The sequence below is a fragment of the Prunus avium genome, chromosome 3 (genome assembly GCF_965620075.1).
Source record: "Prunus avium chromosome 3, drPruAviu1.hap1.1, whole genome shotgun sequence".
Classification (NCBI taxonomy): Eukaryota; Viridiplantae; Streptophyta; class Magnoliopsida; order Rosales; family Rosaceae; genus Prunus; species Prunus avium.
The window spans coordinates 16,735,452-16,758,676 of NC_142286.1; the positions used below are offsets into that span (position 1 = coordinate 16,735,452).

The window sequence follows — 23,225 nt, forward strand, 5'->3', positions numbered from 1 at the left end:
TTTGAGTGAAATCCAATCGCTAGAAGTATGGAAAACGCCAACCACTCCAATTAGGAACGAACTGCCGTTGAACTTGAATTGTCCAATTTCTCACATCTATTGATTTCGGATCGAGCCCAAAACTTGGGCAACGTAATAATATGGTGGTAAGAGTCATTTGGTGACTTTTGAGTGAAATCCAATCGCCAGAACTATGGAATACACCAACCACTCCAATTTGGAACGAACTGCCGTTGAACTTGAATTGTCCAATTTGGAACACCTATTGATTTCGGATCGAGCCCAAAACTTGGGCAACATCATAACATGGTGGGAGGAGTCATTTGGTGAGTTTTGGGTGAAATCCGATTGCTAGAAGTATGGAATACACCAACCACTCCAATTAGGAATGAACTGCCGTTGAACTTGAAATGTCCAATTTGGAACACCTATTGATTTCGGATCGAGCCCAAAACTTGGGCAACATCATAATATGGTGGGAGGAGTCATTTGGTGAGTTTTGAGTGAAATCCAATCGCTAGAAGTATGGAATACACCAACCACTCCAATTAGGAACGAACTGCCGTTGAACTTGAATTGTCCAATTTCTCACACCTATTGATTTCGGATCGAGCCCAAAACTTGGGCAACATCATAATATGGTGGGAGGAGTCATTTGGTGAGTTTTGAGTGAAATCCAATCGCTAGAAGTATGGAATACACCAACCACTCCAGTTAGGAACGAACTGCCGTTGAACTTGAATTGTCCAATTTGGAAGAACTGTTCATTTCGGATCGAGCCCAAAACTTGGGCAACATCATAATATGGTGGGAGGAGTCATTTGGTGAGTTTTGAGTGAAATCCAATCGCTAGAAGTACGGAATACACCAACCATTCCAATTAGGAACGAACTGCCGTTGAACTTGAATTGTCCAATTTCTCACACCTATTGAATTCGGATCGAGCCCAAAACTTGGGCAACATCATAATATGGTGGGAGGAGTCATTTGGTTAGTTTTGAGTGAAATCCAATTGCTAGAAGTATGGAATACCCCAACCACTCCAATTAGGAACGAACTGCCGTTGAACTTGAATTGTCCAATTCGGATCGAGCCCAAAACATGGGCAAAATCATAATATGGTGGGAGGAGTCATTTGGTGAGTGTTGAGCCTATTCCTAACAACTAAAATGAGTTATTAAAAATAGAAACTTCAATTCTCGCAAGTGCACGAACCATTTATAGTATAGCTTATGAAATACGAGGTCGATCCCACGGAGAATGGTAACTTGGTTGCAAGTTAAACTACTTAGAATGATGGAAAAACTGAAAACAAAGAAACAAACTAACTAACAATTGGCAAGGTCTAGGACAGAATCCTAGCACCACACACGCACTCGAATGGGGGGTTTTTGTTGTTTAAATGAAAACAAGAGAATGAAATGGAAGTGCTGGAAGTAAACAATGGCAGCAATGAACAAGTTGTGAAACAATGATTGAGAAGTGTTAGAGCCTTGGAATCTACCACTAGTCTTCCTATCCAAGTTATGAATGCATAGAAATTGACTCAAGCTTCATTAACAATAGATTATCGCATACAAGCCTATGGTATCTAGGTGCAGGATGCATGATTCTCCTAAGGCATGTAATTGTGCATGGTATCTACACAACACGTGATCTCTAATATGCAACCTAAGCATGGTATCTACTTAGAATAAAGCATATAAGAGTCATTAAGTTCCTTGAGAATATGATAATCACACAAGTCCTAGAACATGGTATCTGTCCTAGTCAACCTATGGTTATTAACCCCTTGAATGATTCTTAGGCCATTCATGTGTTGCTTGTGAAAGGAGAGTAGAATTGGTGAATCTAAACCCCTTCCCAACCTGTGCTAGATGCATAAAATCCTAGTTAGCTACTCCAAGAAAACATACATCAAGCACATAATAAGCTGGAGATTAACAACTTGATAATGAAAGCAAGGAAATCAATTAACTATGAAATCATCCATAACATTGAATATGCATGACTAGGGCTTCATCCTAAGCCCTAACAAAATGGATTAGTTAAACATAATTATGAATACAGAAGATAAGAAATACATAGGTAGAATAAAGAGAATAGAAGAACTAGCTGGTGGCAGCAAGGTAGTTTCCAGGACAGCTCCCAGCTCTCCCTCCTTTGCAGCTAGCTCTCTCTCTCTCTTTGTGGTGAATCTGAATGTGTGTATGGAAGTAATGGATGAAGTGAATTGTGTCTGGGATGTGGAATGGAAGTGGTATTTATAGGGAGAAGGAAAGGGGAATTCTGAATTGAATATGACTAATGCATACAACACTTGTATTTAGATAATCAGAATTGGTTGCTGCACTAATAAATCCCACCAGCAGCCATAGGTCATCTTCATGTCAGCATGATCAAGCATCCATCCAGAAACCAATAGCTCATGCCTAGCTCACCATGACCAAGCATCCATCAGCTCATCCTCATGTCAGCATGATGTGTATTTTGATGGGCTCACGGATTGGGTTTGGCTGAATCCAAATATGACTTTAAGATATCCATTTTGAAGTTCAGAATGTCTCTGATCCAACCACACAAGTATTGGCCCAATCCAAGCTCGGATGAAGAAGATAAGTCCGAAATGAACTTCTAACTCAATATCCAGTTTTTGCACGTTTTGCACCATTTTGCTTCAAAAGCAATCTCTTGCTGCCTTCAACCTATAGAACACACAAACATAGGTAAGTGACTTGAAATAAAGAGAAACTAAACAAAATTACTAAGTAACGAAGGCATGCAAATGTGTGAAATTATGAACTTATCAAATACCCCCAAACTTAGACTTTGCTAGTCCTCGAGCAAACAAAATAAAACTACAACTTAGAAAACAGAAAATAAGCAGCTAGCCTTCCAAACAATATCCTCAAAGAATCATCAAAGTATATGGTTCCAAAGAAACACAACAATCACAATCTAAGTTCCACACATGATTCAAGAGTGTGCAAAGCTTACAATGACATCCTTAAGTGTAGTGTGTGAATGCCAAATCAGAACAACACCTGCAACTCAAATAAGTACATGCGCACACACTTAAAGCACAATCAAGAATTTCGAGCCCCATAAGCTCATTATGAAATCAGCTCTCCACAGTAATACCACACATTACCAAGGATCAAAAGGACTTTACAAGGGTTGTAATGAGGCTTAGGGTAGTGGTTGAATGAAAGAGGAGACATGGAGATATAACAACATTTTGAGCACAACTAAAGCATAGGTAAAAGCATGAGAGATTACTGAACTTTGTAACAAGCAAGGAACACATACATGAGCAGATTTTCAACATAATTTCAGCACCTTCAAATGTGTTATTTGGCCTAATTTTGTGGCTCTTTACCCTAGATCACCATGATCTTTCCTTATAACACCCTAGGGCCGTGACTACATTGGTCACACTTCATTACCTCTTTTGATTAGTTAACAATACCCCAAAACTTATTTCTTTTCAACACTTGGGTTACAGCACTAATGACTCAGTTTTGCTCCAAAAACCTTGCAATCTTTATGACTCTCCTTTAAAGATAGCTTTAATTGCTCAAAGAATAGGTAAAGATAAGAAACAGAGATTTATTATGGTAGAAATGGTTTACACAAAGAAAGGCTTAACGTAGGCTCAAATGGATTGACTAGGGATGAATACATGTAGAGGGATGGTTAGAAAGGCTCAAACGATTTAAACATGGCCTAAATCACTTCCTAAGCATTGTATGGCAACAGAATGTCTCAAGAGATATTCAAATAAGTTCTAGAGCATGAAACCAAGATCATGAAATAAGCAGAATTGCATAACATCTCCAAGTAGCAAGAAATTGGACTAACTTGGCAAAGTGCTCAATAAGTGCAAGGATGGCATGCAAGACAAAGTTCACTCAGAATCACACATAGGCCTTAAACAATGACTATCAATTTCTGAAAAAACCATATTAGTATTAAATCCAAGTCTTATCATAGGTGTTTGGAAGGATAACGAAACAACACACAAAATCCTGCGTTATTAGACACTAGACACACTTAAAAATTTTAAAATTTGACAATAAAACAACATAACTGAATCCTTCCCCCCAAACTTAAATGAAACATTGTCCTCAATGTTTAGAGTATAAGAACAAGCAATGCCTCATAAATGAAAGGAAAGAAGATAAGGAAAAGACATAACCAAATGTTAGAGTTCAGAAAACAACTCCCCTTTGAAGCGATTAGGACGCAAGCAAGCTCCTTGCACGTTCTATCTTCTCCTCATCACCTTGGGTTGCCTCCCAAGAAGCGCTAAGTTTTATGTCTTCAGCCGGACGTCCAAACTTTGGTGAGCTTCAAGAGAGTGGTGGAGGCTCCTTGAGTGCTTGAGACTCAATATTGGCATCAAAGTTGGCATCAAAGTAAGGTTTCAACCGATGTCCGTTCACCTTGAAGGTGCTGCCATCCTTAATATTTTGAATCTCCACTGCGCCATGATCAAACACATTAGTAATAACAAAAGGGCCAATCCACCGAGAACGAAGCTTACCTGGGAAGAGCTTAAGGCGTGAATTGAATAAGAGAACCTTCTGCCCTTCCTCAAACGTCTTCCTAAGAATCTTCTTGTCATGATACTGCTTTATTTTCTCCTTATAAAGCTTAGCGTTCTCATACGCCTCATGTCGCAACTCCTCCAACTCATTGAGTTGAAGCCTCCTCTTTTCACCAGCAGCTTTCATGTCAAAATTGAATGCCTTGATCGCCCAATAAGCCCTGTGCTCAAGCTCCACTGGTAAGTGACAAGGTTTACCAAAAACAAGTCTATATGGAGACATACCTATGGGGGTCTTATAAGCTGTCCTATAAGCCCACAATGCATCCTCCAAACGCATGTACCAATCCTTCCTTGTGGTGTTCACTGTCTTCTCAAGTATGTGCTTAATCTCCCTATTGCTTATCTCAACCTGCCCACTAGTTTGAGGATGGTAGGGTGTTGCCACCTTATGCTTGATTCCATACTTCTTCAAGAGTGCTGCAAAAGCTTGGTTAACAAAATGGGAGCCACCATCACTAATGATTGCTCTTGGTGTGCCAAACCTTGTAAAAATATTTCCTCTGAGAAAACTGATCACAATCTTAGCATCATTAGTTCTAGTGGCAATGGCTTCCACCCATTTGGAAACATAATCGACAGCAACTAATATATATTCAAATCCATAAGAAGTAGGAAAAGGGCCCATGAAATCAATTCCCCAAACATCAAATATATCAATGACTAAGATATTAGTGAGAGGCATCTGATTTCTAGCATGCAAATTACCCATCCGTTGGCATCTATCACATGAAGCACAAAATGTATAAGCATCCTTAAAAAGGGTAGGCCAAAAGAAACCTGATTGTAGCACTTTGTTGGCAGTCTTCTTTGCTCCAAAATGGCCTCCGCATGCATGGGAGTGACAAAACTCTAGAATGCTCTTAAAATCACCTTCAGGCACACACCTTCGAATTACTTGGTCCGGACAATGCTTGAATAGGTATGGATCATCCCAAAAGTAGTATCTTGCTTGTTTCCTAAGCTTGTCACGTTGGAATGTAGATAACCCTGTAGGGAGTTCGTTAGTGCATAAGTAGTTAACAATATCAGCAAACCAAGGCAATGGATTAAGAGAATTCAAAGCACAAATAGAGAAGAGTTGCTCATCAGGGAAGCTTTCACGCAATGGCAGTGAATCCTCCTCTTCATTAGATACATGCACCAATCTACTCAAGTGATCAGCCACCACATTCTCACTTCCTTTCTTATCTTTTATCTCCAAGTCAAACTCTTGCAACAAGAGGATCCATCTAATGAGGCGTGGCTTGGCATCCTTTTTAGCTAACAAGTATTTCAATGCTGCATGATCAGTGTAAACAATGACCTTGTTAGTAATCAAATAAGATCTGAACTTCTCTAAAGCAAATATGACAGCTAATAACTCCTTCTCTGTGGTGGAATAGTTGAGTTGGGCATCGTTGAGGGTTCTACTAGCATAGTAGATGGCATGTGGCTTCTTATCAACTCGCTGCCCCAAAACAGCTCCAACAGCATAATCTGAGGCGTCACACATCAGTTCAAAAGGCAAGCTCCAATCCGGTGGCATAATGATTGGGGCAGTTGTGAGCATCATTTTCAAAGCATTGAAAGCATTCTCACAGTTTTGATCAAACACAAAATCCATGTCCTTGGCAAGGAGATTGCACAAAGGCCTTGCAATCTTAGAAAAATCTTTAATGAAACGCCTATAGAAACCTGCATGGCCAAGGAAAGAACGTACTTCTTTGACAGAAGTAGGTGAGGGCATAGAAGCAATCAAATCAATCTTAGCTTTATCTACCTCAATTCCATTACTAGAGATGACATGACCAAGAACTATGCCTTGGTTAACCATAAAATGACATTTTTCCCAATTAAGCACAAGGTTATTTTGTTCACATCTAGCCAACACCTTAGATAAGTTATGCAAACATTGATCAAAAGAATCACCAAAAGACAGAGAAGTCATCCATGAATACCTCAATAAACCTTTCTACCATGTCGGAGAAAATGCTCATCATGCACCTTTGGAAAGTGGCTGGGGCGTTGCAAAGACCAAAGGGCATCCTCCTATAAGCAAAAGTACCAAAGGGACATGTGAAGGTTGTCTTCTCTTGATCTTCTGGGGCTATGGCGATTTGGTTGTAACCTGAATATCCATCAAGGAAGCAATAGTGGCTATGGACAACTTGTATTGGGCTCACCCATTTACTGTCAGAAATAGGGTAAATAATACCAACATCTAAAAGCTTCATTACTTCTTTCCTTACCACCTCCTTCATGTTTGGATTGAGACGTCTTTGGGCATCCCTCTTAGGCACTGCATTGTCCTCCAATAGTATCCTATGCATGCACGATGTTGGGCTTATGCCTTTGATATCTGCAATGCTCCATCCAATCGCAGTTTTGTGCTCTTTTAGAACCCTCAAAAGCTTCTTCTCATCATTTGGTTCGAGGTGTGAGGCAATGATAACAGGTAGAGTCTCACTCTCACCTAAATAAGCATATTTAAGGTGTGTTGGCAATTGCTTTAATTCCAACTCCGGTGCCTGCACAATAGAAGGTAAAACCTTATTAGTAGGTGCGGGTAAAGATTCAAATTGGTTTGCATACCTCTTTCCCACTTCTATGTAGCTATCCATGCTGCAAACAAGCTCAAGAAGTAAAGGAGAGATCACAGCCTCTAATCTGTCCACTTCTTCTTTCCTTATGCTTTGTGTGATGCATGCTTCAATAGGCTCCAAATAACTCATTGGCAGTGCTTCTTTCACCATATTATCAATTGCATCAAGCTGGAAAACTTCATGCTCATCACTTGGAAACTTGGAGGCTTCAAACACTTTGAATGCTATTGTCTCATCAAACACGTTCATAGTCAATGTACCCTTCTTCACATCAATAATTGCACCGGCAGTTGCCATGAATGGACGACCAAGAATGAGTGGTAACTGATTGTCATGAATTGGTGCTTCTTCCATTTCCAACACCAAGAAATCAGCTGGCAAAATCAGCTCTTCTACTTTCACCAAAACATCTTCTAGAATGCCCCTAGGGTACCTGATAGTTCTATCTGCCAATTGAATGCTCACAGATGTGGCTTGCAACTCACCAAGGTTAAGTTTCTCATAAACATGATATGGCATAAGGTTAATGGATGCACCAAGATCAAGCAAAGCTTTTTGAAACTTAAAATCACCAACTATACAAGGTATAGAAAATGAACCTGGATCCTTTAGCTTTGGAGGTAGCTTTCTTTGTAAGACTGCACTAACCTCTTCACTTAATGCAACCTGTTCATGCTCTTTGAATCTCCTCTTGTTAGTGCATAGATCCTTCAAAAATTTTGCATATTTTGGAATCTGAGCAATGGCATTGAGCAATGGGATGTTGATTTGCACTTTCTTGAATATTTCCATTATCTCATCCAAGCCTTGATCTTTCTTTGACTTTGATAACCTGCTGGGAAAGGGTGCAATAGGCCTAAAAGCATTAGATGAAATTGGAACTTGATTAGCATTAGATGATACCTTAGGGCCTGTGCTCTTTCCAAGAGAATTGAGGGGCTGTTTGGTGGAACCTGTGGGCTGCCCTTGTGGTGGCTGAATGATCTCCACGTTTTCTCCATCTTCTTGCTCTTCATTGGCATCTCCAACCTTATTATCAACTTGTTTACCACTTCTCAAGATGTGCACTGCTTTAACTTGCTCATGATGCCTTGGATTCACCTCCGTTTGGCTTGGAAAAGTTCCGGATGCTCTATTGCTCATGGAGGATGCAATCTGCCCAACTTGCACTTCTAGTTTGTTCACTGCATTTTGAAGATTCTGATTGGTTTGCATCTGTTGCCCCATGAACTTCTTGAACATGTCTTGCAATTCTCCCATTTGATCACCCCTTTGCTCTTGTACTTGTTGGGGAGCTTGCTGGAATTGCCTTTGTTGTATTTGAAATCCTGGGGGAGGTCCTTGAGATTGTTGCACATTTGAATTATTGCTCCACCTGAAATTAGGATGATTTCTCCACCCCGGATTGTATGTGTTTGAGTAAGGATCATTCTGAGGATTCCTTCCTTGAAGGGCATTTGCTTGCTCTAGCATGTGCTTTGCAAAAGATTGGTCTTGAACTTCCTCTTTGCTTCCTAGAGGGCCAGTCACTGCCTGTTGAAGCAAAGAACACATAACATCAAGTTTTGCATTAATCTCATTATTAGTACTTACCTCAGAGACCACAGCTTTCATAGGAGCTCCTCTTCCTTTATTGTAGCTCCATTGTTGAGAGTTGGTACTCAAAGATTCAAAGAGAGTAAAAGCCTCATCTGCTGTTTTGTTCATCAGTCCTTCTCCACTTGTTGCATCTACCATCATCCTTTCGGAATCAAGCAAACCTTCATAGAAAGATTGCATTTGCATCCAACTCTCTATATTGTGGTGTGGGCAAGAACTCATCATCTCCTTGTACCTCTCCCAGCATTCATGAAAAGCTTCTCCTTCTCTTTGTGTGAAACCAAGAATTTCCTTTCTAATCTTGTTAGTCTTTTGAGCTGGAAAGAATTTCTGCAAAAACTTATTAGAAAGCTCATCCCAAGTACGAATTGAAGCATTAGGCAAAGAGTATAACCATGACTTAGCCTTATCTTTTAAACTGAATGGGAATAGCCTCATCTTAATCTGCTCATCATCAAGTCCTTGAATTTTGATTGTAGCACATATTTCAAAGAATTGCTTAACATGCATGTAAGGATCCTCAGTGGTATTACCATAATAAGTTGGAAGAAGATGAATCATACCACTTCTAAGCTCAAACCTGTCAATTGTGAGTTGAGGATAGACGATGCACGAAGGTTGATCAGTGACTTTGGGGATGGAAAATTCACGCAGGGGTTTCCTAGGTTGGACAACAAGCGCACCACCTCCTTCATCATTATTGTTGTTGTTTGGAATCTCTGCCATCTTGCTTGAACCTTCAGATTCGTAGCTCTCAGATTCAGCACTTAAAGAACTATAATTCCTCCTCAAACCAACACGTACAGCAAAAGTTCCTGGTGAAATTGGCTCAGAATCAGATTCGGACATATATGCACACACAAGAAACCAATTAGTGCCTTCAAATGGAGATAACAACTAAAAAGAAAAACAGAATACAGAAATAAAAACCAACGAAAACAAAAACAAAAACACTCAAAGTAATCTAACTATAGCACCATCGTTACCGGTTCCCCGGCAACGGCGCCAAAAACTTGTTGAGCCTATTCCTAACAACTAAAATGAGTTATTAAAAATAGAAACTTCAATTCTCGCAAGTGCACGAACCATTTATAGTATAGCTTATGAAATACGAGGTCGATCCCACGGAGAATGGTAACTTGGTTGCAAGTTAAACTACTTAGAATGATGGAAAAACTGAAAACAAAGAAACAAACTAACTAACAATTGGCAAGGTCTAGGACAGAATCCTAGCACCACACACGCACTCGAATGGGGGGTTTTTGTTGTTTAAATGAAAACAAGAGAATGAAATGGAAGTGCTGGAAGTAAACAATGGCAGCAATGAACAAGTTGTGAAACAATGATTGAGAAGTGTTAGAGCCTTGGAATCTACCACTAGTCTTCCTATCCAAGTTATGAATGCATAGAAATTGACTCAAGCTTCATTAACAATAGATTATCGCATACAAGCCTATGGTATCTAGGTGCAGGATGCATGATTCTCCTAAGGCATGTAATTGTGCATGGTATCTACACAACACGTGATCTCTAATATGCAACCTAAGCATGGTATCTACTTAGAATAAAGCATATAAGAGTCATTAAGTTCCTTGAGAATATGATAATCACACAAGTCCTAGAACATGGTATCTGTCCTAGTCAACCTATGGTTATTAACCCCTTGAATGATTCTTAGGCCATTCATGTGTTGCTTGTGAAAGGAGAGTAGAATTGGTGAATCTAAACCCCTTCCCAACCTGTGCTAGATGCATAAAATCCTAGTTAGCTACTCCAAGAAAATATACATCAAGCACATAATAAGCTGGAGATTAACAACTTGATAATGAAAGCAAGGAAATCAATTAACTATGAAATCATCCATAACATTGAATATTCATGACTAGGGCTTCATCCTAAGCCCTAACAAAATGGATTAGTTAAACATAATTATGAATACAGAAGATAAGAAATACATAGGTAGAATAAAGAGAATAGAAGAACTAGCTGGTGGCAGCAAGGTAGTTTCCAGGACAGCTCCCAGCTCTCCCTCCTCTGCAGCTAGCTCTCTCTCTCTCTTTGTGGTGAATCTGAATGTGTGTATGGAAGTAATGGATGAAGTGAATTGTGTCTGGGATGTGGAATGGAAGTGGTATTTATAGGGAGAAGGAAAGGGGAATTCTGAATTGAATATGACTAATGCATACAACACTTGTATTTAGATAATCAGAATTGGTTGCTGCACTAATAAATCCCACCAGCAGCCATAGGTCATCTTCATGTCAGCATGATCAAGCATCCATCCAGAAACCAATAGCTCATGCCTAGCTCACCATGACCAAGCATCCATCAGCTCATCCTCATGTCAGCATGATGTGTATTTTGATGGGCTCACGGATTGGGTTTGGCTGAATCCAAATATGACTTTAAGATATCCATTTTGAAGTTCAGAATGTCTCTGATCCAACCACACAAGTATTGGCCCAATCCAAGCTCGGATGAAGAAGATAAGTCCGAAATGAACTTCTAACTCAATATCCAGTTTTTGCACGTTTTGCACCATTTTGCTTCAAAAGCAATCTCTTGCTGCCTTCAACCTATAGAACACACAAACATAGGTAAGTGACTTGAAATAAAGAGAAACTAAACAAAATTACTAAGTAACGAAGGCATGCAAATGTGTGAAATTATGAACTTATCAAATACCCCCAAACTTAGACTTTGCTAGTCCTCGAGCAAACAAAATAAAACTACAACTTAGAAAACAGAAAATAAGCAGCTAGCCTTCCAAACAATATCCTCAAAGAATCATCAAAGTATATGGTTCCAAAGAAACACAACAATCACAATCTAAGTTCCACACATGATTCAAGAGTGTGCAAAGCTTACAATGACATCCTTAAGTGTAGTGTGTGAATGCCAAATCAGAACAACACCTGCAACTCAAATAAGTACATGCGCACACACTTAAAGCACAATCAAGAATTTCGAGCCCCATAAGCTCATTATGAAATCAGCTCTCCACAGTAATACCACACATTACCAAGGATCAAAAGGACTTTACAAGGGTTGTAATGAGGCTTAGGGTAGTGGTTGAATGAAAGAGGAGACATGGAGATATAACAACATTTTGAGCACAACTAAAGCATAGGTAAAAGCATGAGAGATTACTGAACTTTGTAACAAGCAAGGAACACATACATGAGCAGATTTTCAACATAATTTCAGCACCTTCAAATGTGTTATTTGGCCTAATTTTGTGGCTCTTTACCCTAGATCACCATGATCTTTCCTTATAACACCCTAGGGCCGTGACTACATTGGTCACACTTCATTACCTCTTTTGATTAGTTAACAATACCCCAAAACTTATTTCTTTTCAACACTTGGGTTACAGCACTAATGACTCAGTTTTGCTCCAAAAACCTTGCAATCTTTATGACTCTCCTTTAAAGATAGCTTTAATTGCTCAAAGAATAGGTAAAGATAAGAAACAGAGATTTATTATGGTAGAAATGGTTTACACAAAGAAAGGCTTAACGTAGGCTCAAATGGATTGACTAGGGATGAATACATGTAGAGGGATGGTTAGAAAGGCTCAAACGATTTAAACATGGCCTAAATCACTTCCTAAGCATTGTATGGCAACAGAATGTCTCAAGAGATATTCAAATAAGTTCTAGAGCATGAAACCAAGATCATGAAATAAGCAGAATTGCATAACATCTCCAAGTAGCAAGAAATTGGACTAACTTGGCAAAGTGCTCAATAAGTGCAAGGATGGCATGCAAGACAAAGTTCACTCAGAATCACACATAGGCCTTAAACAATGACTATCAATTTCTGAAAAAACCATATTAGTATTAAATCCAATTTCTCACACCTATTGATTTCGGATCGAGCCCAAAACTTGGGCAACATCATAATATGGTGGGAGGAGTCATTTGGTGAGTTTTGAATGAAATCCAATCGCTAGAAGTATGGAATACACCAACCACACCAATTAGGGACGTACTGCCGTTGAACTTGAATTGTCCAATTTGGAATACCTATTGATTTCGTATCGAGCCCAAAACTTGGGCAACATCATAATATGGTGGGAGGAGTCATTTGGTGAGTTTTGAGTGAAATCCAATCGCTAGAAGTACGGAATACACCAACCACTCCAATTAGGAAAGAACTGTCGTTGAAATTGAATTGACCAATTTCTCACACCTATTGAATTCGGATCGAGCCAAAAGCTTGGGCAACATCATACCATGGTGGGAGGAGTCATTTTGGTGAGTTTTGAGTGAAATCCAATCGCTAGAAGTATGGAATACACCAACCACTCCAATTAGGAACGAACTGCCGTTGAACTTGAATTGTCCAATTTCTCACATCTATTGATTTCGGATCGAGCCCAAAACTTGGGCAACATCATAATATGGTGGTAAGAGTCATTTGGTGACTTTTGAGTGAAATCCAATCGCCAGGACTATGGAGTACACCAACCACTCCAATTTGGAACGAACTGCCGTTGAACTTGAATTGTCCAATTTGGAACACCTATTGATTTCGGATCGAGCCCAAAACTTGGGCAACATCATACTATGGTGGGAGGAGTCATTTGGTGACTTTTGAGTGAAATCCAATCGCTAGAAGTATGGAATACACTAACCACTCTAATTAGGAAAGAACTGTCGTTGAAATTGAATTGACCAATTTGTCACACCTATTGAATTCGGATCGAGCCCAAAACTTGGGCAACATCATAATATGGTGGGAGGAGTCATTTGGTGAGTTTTTAGTGAAATCCAATCGCTAGAAGTACGGAATACACCAACCACTCCAATTAGGAAAGAACTGTCTTTGAAATTGAATTGACCAATTTCTCACACCTATTGAATTCGGATCGAGCCCAAAACTTGGGCAACATCATAATATGGAGGGAGGAGTCATTTGCTGAGATTTGAGTGAAATCCAATCGCTAGAAGTATGGAAAACACCAACCACTCCAATTAGGAACGAACTGCCATTGAACTTGAATTGTCCAATTTGGAACACCTATTGATTTCGGATCGAGCCCAAAACCTGGGCAACATCATAATATGGAGGGAGGAGTCATTTGGTGAGTTTTGAGTGAAATCCAATCGCTAGAAGTTTGGAAAACACCAACCACTCCAATTAGGAACGAACTGCCATTGAACTTCAATTGTCCAATTTGGAACACCTATTGATTTCGGATCGAGCCCAAAACTTGGGCAACATCATAATATGGTGGGAGGAGTCATTTGGTGAGTTTTGAATGAAATCCAATCGCAAGAAGTATGGAATACACCAACCACACCAATTAGGGACGTACTGCCGTTGAACTTGAATTGACCAATTTGTCACACCTATTGAATTCGGATCGAGCCCAAAACTTGGGCAACATCATAATACGGTGGGAGGAGTCATTTGGAGAGTTTTGAGTGAAATCCAATCGCTAGAAGTACGGAATACACCACCCACTCCAATTAGGAACGAACTGCCGTTGAACTTGAATTGTCCAATTTCTCACACCTATTGATTTCGGATCGAGCCAAAAACTTGGGCAACATCATAATATGGTGGTAAGTGTCATTTGGTGACTTTTGAGTAAAATCCAATCGCCAGAACTATGGAATACACCAACCACTCCAATTTGGAACGAACTGCCGTTGAACTTTAATTGTCCAATTTGGAACACCTATTGATTTCGGATCGACCCCAAAACTTGGGCAACATCATAATATGGTGGGAGGAGTCATTTGGTGAGTTTTGTGTGAAATCCAATCGCTAGAAGTGTGGCATACACCAACCACTCCAATTAGGAACGAACTGCCGTTGAACTTGAATTGTCCAATTTCTCACACCTATTGATTTCGGATCGAGCCCAAAACTTGGGCAACATCATAATATGGTGGTAAGAGTCATTTGGTGACTTTTGAGTGAAATCCAATCGCCAGAACTATGGAATACACCAAGCACTCCAATTTGGAACGAACTGCCGTTGAACTTGAATTGTCCAATTTGGAACACCTATTGATTTCGGATCGACCCCAAAACTTGGGCAACATCATAATATGGTGGGAGGAGTCATTTGGTGAGTTTTGAGTGAAATCCAATTGCTAGAAGTATGGAATACCCCAACCACTCCAATTAGGAACGAACTGCCGTTGAACTTGAATTGTCCAATTTCTCACACCTATTGATTTCGGATCGAGCCCAAAACATGGGCAACATCATAATATGGTGGGAGGAGTCATTTGGTGAGTTTTGAGAGAAATCCAATCGCTAGAAGTATGGAATACTCCAACCACTCCAATTAGGAAAGAACTGTCGTTGAAATTGAATGGACCAATTTCTCACACCTGTTGAATTCGGATCGAGCCCAAAACTTGGGCAACATCATAATATGGTGGGAGGAGTCATTTGGTGAGTTTTGAGTGAAATCCAATCGCTAGAAGTATGGAATACACCAACCACTCCAATTAGGAAAGAACTGTCGTTGAAATTGAATTGACCAATTTCTCACACCTATCGAATTCGGATCGAGCCCAAAACTTGGGCAACATCATAATATGGTGGGAGGAGTCATTTGGTGAGTTTTGAGGGAAATCCAATCGCTAGAAGTATGGAATACACCAACCACTCCAATTAGGAACGAACTGCCGTTGAAATTGAATTATCCAATTTCTCACACGTATTGATTTCTGATCGAGCCCAAAACTTGGGCAACATCATAATATGGTGGGAGGAGTCATTTGGTGAGTTTTGAGAGAAATCCAATCGCTAGAAATATGGAATACACCAACCACTCCAATTAGGAAAGAACTGTCTTTGAAATTGAATTGACCAATTTCTCACACCTGTTGAATTCGGATCGACCCCAAAACTTGGGCAACATCATAATATGGTGGGAGGAGTCATTTGGTGAGTTTTGAGTGAAATCCAATCGCTAGAAGTATGGAATACACCAACCACTCCAATTAGGAAAGAACTGTCGTTGAAATTGAATTGACCAATTTCTCACACCTATCGAATTCGGATCGATTCCAAAACTTTGGCAACGTCATAATATGGTGGGAGGAGTCATTTGGTGAGTTTTGAGGGAAATCCGATCGCTAGAAGTATGGAATACACCAACCACTCCAATTAGGAACGAACTGCCGTTGAAATTGAATTATCCAATTTCTCACACGTATTGATTTCTGATCGAGCCCAAAACTTGGGCAACATCATAATATGGTGGGAGGAGTCATTTGTTGAGTTTTGAGTGAAATCCAATCGCTAGAAGTATGGAATACACCAACCACTCCAGTTAGGAACGAACTGCCGTTGAACTTGAATTGTCCAATTTGGAACACCCATTGATTTCGGATCGAGCCCAAAACTTGTGCAACATCATAATATGGTGGGAGGAGTCATTTGTTGAGTTTTGAGTGAAATCCAATCGCTAGAAGTATGGAATACACCAACCACTCCAGTTAGGAACGAACTGCCGTTGAACTTGAATTGTCCAATTTGGAACACCCATTGATTTCGGATCGAGCCCAAAACTTGGGCAACATCATAATATGGTGGGAGGAGTCATTTGGTGAGTTTTGAGTGAAATCCAATCGCTAGAAGTATGGAATACACCAACCACTCCAATTAGGAACGAATTGCCGTTGAACTTGAATTGTCCAATTTGGAACACCTTTTGATTTCGGATTGAGCCCAAAACTTGGGCAACGTCATTATATGGTGGGAGGAGTCATTTGGTGAGTTTTGAGTAAAATCCAATCGCTAGAAGTATGGAATACACCAACCACTCCAATTAGGGACGAACTGCCGTTGAACTTGAATTGTCCAATTTGGAAGACCTATTGATTTCGGATCGAGCCCAAAACTTGGGCAACATCATAATATGGTGGGAGGAGTCATTTGGAGTGTTTTGCGTGAAATCCAATCGGTAGAAGTATGGAATACACCAACCACTCCAATTAGGAATGAAGTGTCGTTGAAATTGAATTGACAAATTTCTCACACCTGTTGAATTTGGATCGAGCCCAAAACTTGGGCAAAATCATAATATGGTGGGAGGAAGTATGGAATACACCAACCGCTCCAATTAGGAACGGACTGCCGTTGAACTTGAATTGTCCAATTTCTCACACCTATTGATTTCGGATCGAGCCCAAAACTTGGGCAACATCATAATATGGTGGGAGGAGTCATTTGGTGAGTTTTGAGTGAAATCCAATCGCTAGAAGTATGGAATACACCAACCACTCCAGTTAGGAACGAACTGCCGTTGAACTTCAATTGTCCAATTTCTCACACCTATTGATTTCGGATCGAGCCCAAAACTTGGGCAACATCATAATATGGTGGGAGCAGTCATTTGGTGAGTTTTGAGTGAAATCCAATCGCTAGAAGGATGGAATACACCAACCACTCCAATTAGGAAAGAACTGTCGTTGAAATTGAATTGACCAATTTCTCACACCTATCGAATTCGGATCGAGCCCAAAACTTGGGCAACATCATAATATGGTGGGAGGAGTCATTTGGTGAGTTTTGAGGGAAATCAAATCGCTAGACGTTTGGAATACACCAACCGCTCCAATTAGGAACGAACTGCCGTTGAACATGACTTGTCCAATTTCTCACACCTATTGATTTCGGATCGAGCCCAAAACTTGGGCAACATCATAATATGGTGGGAGGAGTCATTTGTTGAGTTTTGAGTGAAATCCAATCGCTAGAAGTATGTGGAGGAGTCATTTGGTGAGTTTTGAGTGAAATCCAATCGCTAGAAGTATGGAATACACCAACCACTCCAATTAGGAACGAACTGCCGTTGAACTTGAATTATCCAATTTGGAACACCTATTGATTTCGGATTGAGCCAAAAGCTTGGGCAACATCATAATATGGTGGGAGGAGTCATTTTGGTGAGTTTTGAGTGAAATCCAATTGCTAGAAGTATGGAATACACCAACCACTCCAATTAGGAACGAACTGCCGTTGAAATTGAATTGTCCAATTTCGAACACCTATTGATTTCGGATCGAGCCCAAAACTTGGGCAACCTCATAATATGGTGGGAGGACTCATTTGGTGAGTTTTGAGTGAAATCCAATCGCTAGAAGTATGGAATACACCAACCACTCCAATTAGGAACGAACTGCCGTTGAACTTGAATTGTCCAATTTCTCACACCTATTGATTTCGGATCGAGCCAAAAGCTTGGGCAACATCATACCATGGTGGGAGGAGTCATTTTGGTGAGTTTTGAGTGAAATCCAATCGCTAGAAGTATGGAATACACCAACCACTCCAATTAGGAACGAACTGCCGTTGAACTTGAATTGTCCAATTTGGAACACCTATTGATTTCGGATCGAGCCCAAAACTTGGGCAACATCATAATATGGTGGGAGGAGTCATTTGGTGAGTTTTGAGTGAAATCTAATCGCCAGAAGTATGGAATACAACAACTACTCCAATTAGGAACGAAATGCCGTTGAACTTGAATTGTCCAATTTGGAACACCTATTGATTTCGGATCGAGCCCAAAACTTGGGCAACATCATAATATGGTGGGAGGAGTCATTTGTTGAGTTTTGAGTGAAATCCAATCGCTAGAAGTATGGAAGACACCAACCACTCCAATTAGGAACGAACTGCTGTTGAACTTGAATTGTCCAATTTCTCACACCTATTGATTTCGGATCGAGCCCAAAACATGGGCAACATCATAATATGGTGGTAGGACTCATTTGGTGAGTTTTGAGTGAAATCCAATCGCTAGAAGTATGGAATACACCAACCACTCCATTAGGAACGAACTGCCGTTGAACTTGAATTGTCCAATTTGGAACACCTATTGATTTCTTATCGAGCCCAAAACTTGGGCAACACCATATGGTGGGAGGAGTCATTTGGTGAGTTTTGAGTGAAATCCAATCGCTAGAAGTATGGAATACACCAACCACTCCAATTAGGAACGAACTGCCGTTGAACTTCAATTGTCCAATTTCTCACACCTATTGATTTCGGATCGAGCCCAAAACTTGGGCAACATCATAATATGGTGGGAGCAGTCATTTGGTGAGTTTTGAGTGAAATCCAATCGCTAGAAGGATGGAATACACCAACCACTCCAATTAGGAAAGAACTGTCGTTGAAATTGAATTGACCAATTTCTCACACCTATCGAATTCGGATCGAGCCCAAAACTTGGGCAACATCATAATATGGTGGGAGGAGTCATTTGGTGAGTTTTGAGGGAAATCAAATCGCTAGACGTATGGAATACACCAACCGCTCCAATTAGGAACGAACTGCCGTTGAACTTGACTTGTCCAATTTCTCACACCTATTGATTTCGGATCGAGCCCAAAACTTGGGCAACATCATAATATGGTGGGAGGAGTCATTTGTTGAGTTTTGAGTGAAATCCAATCGCTAGAAGTATGGAATACACCAACCACTCCAATTAGGAACGAACTGCCGTTGAACTTGAATTGTCCAATTTCGAACACCTCTTGATTTCGTATCGAGCCCAAAACTTGGGCAACATCATAATATGGTGGGAGGAGTCATGTGGTGAGTTTTTAGTGAAATCCAATCGCTAGAAGTAAGGAATACACCAAGCACTCCAATTAGGAACGAACTGCCGTTGAACTTGAATTGTCCAATTTGGAACACCTATTGATTTCAGATCGAGCCCAAAACTTTGGCAACATCATAATATGGTTGGAGGAGTCATTTGGTGAGTTTTGAGTGAAATCCAATCGCTAGAAGTATGGAATACACCAACCACTCCAATTAGGAACGAACTGCCGTTGAAGTTGAATTGTCCAATTTCTCACACCTATTGATTTCGGATCGAGCCCCAAACTTGGGCAACATCATAATATGGTGGGAGGAGTCATTTGGTGAGTTTTCAGTGAAATCCAATCGCTAGATGTATGGAATACACCAACCACTCCAATTAGGAACGAACTGCCGTTGAACTTGAATTGTCCAATTTCTAACACCTATTGATTTCGGATCGAGCCCAAAACTTGGGCAACATGATCATATGGTGGGAGGAGTCATTTGGAGAGTTTTGAGTGAAATCCAATCGCTAGATGTATGGAATACACCAACCCCTCCAATTTGGAACGAAACGCGGTTGAACTTGAATTGTCCAATTTCTCACACCAATTGATTTCGGATCGATCCCAAAACTTGGGCAACATGGTAATATGGTGGGGGGAGTAATTTGGTGAGCTTTGAGTGAAATCCAATCACTAGAAGTATGGAATACACCAACCACTCCAATTAGGAACGAACTGCCGTTGAACTTGAATTGTCCAATTTCTCACACCTATTGATTTCGGATCGAGCCCAAAACTTGGGCAACATGATAATCTGGTGTTAGGAGTCAGTTGGTGAGTTTTGAGTGAAATCCAATCGCTAGATGTATGGAATACACCAACCACTCCAATTAGAAACGAACTGCCGTTGAACTTGAATTGTCCAATTTCTCACACCTATTGATTTCGGATCGAGCCCAAAACTTGGGCAACAAGATAATATTGTGGGAGGACTCATTTGGTGAGTTTTGGGGGAAATCCAATCGCTAGATATATGGAATACACCAACCACTCCAATTAGGAATGAACTGCCGTTGAACTTGAACTCTCCAATTTCTCACACCTATTGATTTCGGATCGAGCCCCAAAACTAGGGCAACATGATAATCTGGTGTTAGGAGTCATTTGGTGAGTTTTGAGTGAAATCCAATCGCTAGAAGTATGGAATACACCAACCACTCCAATTAGGAACGAACTGCTGTTGAACTTGAATTGTCCAATTTCTAACACCTATTAATTTCGGATCGAGCCCAAAACTTGGGCAACACGATAATATGGTGGGAGGATTCATTTGGTGAGTTTTGAGGGAAATCCAATCGCTAGATGTATGGAATACACCAACCATTCCAATTAGGAACGAACTGCCGTTGAACTTGAATTGTCCAATTTCTCACACCTATTGATTACGGATCAAGCCCAAAACTTGGGCAACATCATAATATGGTGGGAGGAGTCATTTGGTGAGTTTTGAGTGAAATCCAGTCGCTAGAAGTATGAAATACACAAACCACTCCAATTAGGAACGAACTGCCGTTGAACTTGAATTGTGCAATTTGGAACACCTATTGATTTCGGATCGAGCCCCAAACTTGGGCAACATCATCATATGGTGGGAGGAGTCATTTGGTGAGTTTTGAGTGAAATCCAATCGCTAGAAGTATGGAATACACCAACCACTTCAATTAGGAACGAACTGTCGTTGAACTTGAATTGTCCAATTTAGAACACCTATTGATTTCGGATCGAGCCCAAAACTTGGGCAACATCATAATATGGTGGGAGCAGTCATTTGGATAGTTTCGAGTGAAATCCAATCGCTAGAAGTACGGAATACACCAACCACTCCAATTAGGAACGAACTGCCGTTGAACTTGAATTGTCCAATTTCGAACACCTATTGATTTCGTATCGAGCCCAAAACTTGGGCAACATCATAATATGGTGGGAGGAGTCATGTGGTGAGTTTTTTGTGAAATCCAATCGCTAGAAGTATGGAATACACCAACCACTCCAGTTTGGAACGAACTGCCGTTGAACTTGAATTGTCCAATTTGGAACACGTATTGTTTTCGGATCGAGCCCAAAACTTGGGCAACATCATAATATGGTGGGAGGAGTTTTTTGGTGAGTTTTGAGTGAAATCCAATCGCTAGAAGTATGGAAGACACCAACCACTCCAATTAGGAACGAACAGACATTGAACTTGAATTGTCCAATTTGGAACACCTATTGATTTCGGATTGCGCCCAAAACTTGGGCAACATCATAATATGGTGGGAGAAGTCATTTAGTGAGTTTTGAGTGAAATCCAATCGCTAGAAGTATGGAATACAACAACCACTCCAGTTAGGAAATAACTGCCGTTGAACTTGAATTGTCCAATTTGGAACACCTATTGATTTCGGATCGAGCCCAAAACTTGGGCAACATCATAATATGGTTGGAGGAGTCATTTGGTGATTTTTGAGTGAAATCCAATCGCTAGAAATATGGAATACACCAACCACTCCAATTAGGAACGAACTGCCGTTGAACTTGAATTGTCTAATTTCGAACACCTATTGATTTCGGATCGAGCCCAAAACTTGGGCAACATCATAATATGGTCGGAGGAGTCATTTGGTTAGTTTTGAGTGAAATCCAATCGCTAGAAGTATCGAATACACCAACCACTCCAATTAGGAACGAACTGTCGTTGAAATTGAATTGACCAATTTCTCACACCTATTGATTTCGGATCGAGTCCAAAACTTGGGCAACATCATAATATGGTGTGGGGAGTCATTTGGTGAGTTTTGAGTGAAATCCGATCGCTAGAAGTATGGAATACACCAACCACTCCAGTTAGGAACGAACTGCCGTTGAACTTGAATTGTCCAATTTGGAACACCTACTGATTTCGGATCGAGCGCAAAACTTGGGCAACATCATAATATGGTGGGAGGAGTCATTTGGTGAGTTTTTAGTGAAATCCGAACGCTAGAAGTATGGAATACACCAACCACTCCAGTTAGGAACGAACTGCCGTTATACTTGAATTTTCCAATTTGGAACACCTATTGATTTCGGATCGAGCCCAAAACTTGGGCAACAACAAAATATGGTGGGAGGAGTCATTTAGTGAGTTTTGAGTGAAATCCAGTCGCTATAAGTATGGAATACACCAACCACTCCAATGAGGAACGAACTGCCGTTGAACTTGAATTGTCCAACTTGGAAGACCTATTGATTTCGGATGGAGCCCAAAACTTGGGCAACATCACAATATGGTGGGAGGAGTCATTTGGTGAGTTTTGAGTGAAATCCAATCGCTAGAAGTATGGAATACACCAACCACTCCAATTAGAAACGAACTTTCGTTGAAATTGAATTGACCAATTTCTCACACCTATTGATTTCGGATCGAGCCCAAAACTTGGGCAACATCATAATATGGTGGGAGGAGTGATTTGGTGAGTTTTGAGTGAAATCCAATCTTTAGAAGTATGGAATACACCAACCACTCCAGTTAGGAACGAACTGCCGTTGAACTTGAATTGTCCAATTTGGAACACCTATTGATTTTGGATCGAGCCCAAAAGTTGGGCAACATCATAATATGGTGGGAGGAGTCATTTGGTGAGTTTTGAGTGAAATCCAATCGCTAGAAGTATGGAATACACCAACCACTCCAAATAGGAACGAACTGCCGTTGAACTTGAATTGTCCAATTTCTCACACCTATTGATTTCGGATCGAGCCCAAAATTTGGGCAACATCATAATATGGTGGGCGGAGTCATTTGGTAAGTTTTGAGTGAAATCCAATCGCTAGAAGTAT

General features: G+C 40.4%; 1 non-coding gene across 1 annotated transcript; it reads left to right on the forward strand.

Annotated features, from left to right (window-relative positions):
- The first annotated feature begins 8,989 nt into the window (after positions 1-8,989).
- On the forward strand, positions 8,990-9,096 carry LOC148295701 (small nucleolar RNA R71). The gene has a single exon (XR_015834893.1). It is a non-coding gene; the product is annotated as a small nucleolar RNA R71 (small nucleolar RNA).
- Positions 9,097-23,225: the final 14,129 nt, after the last annotated feature.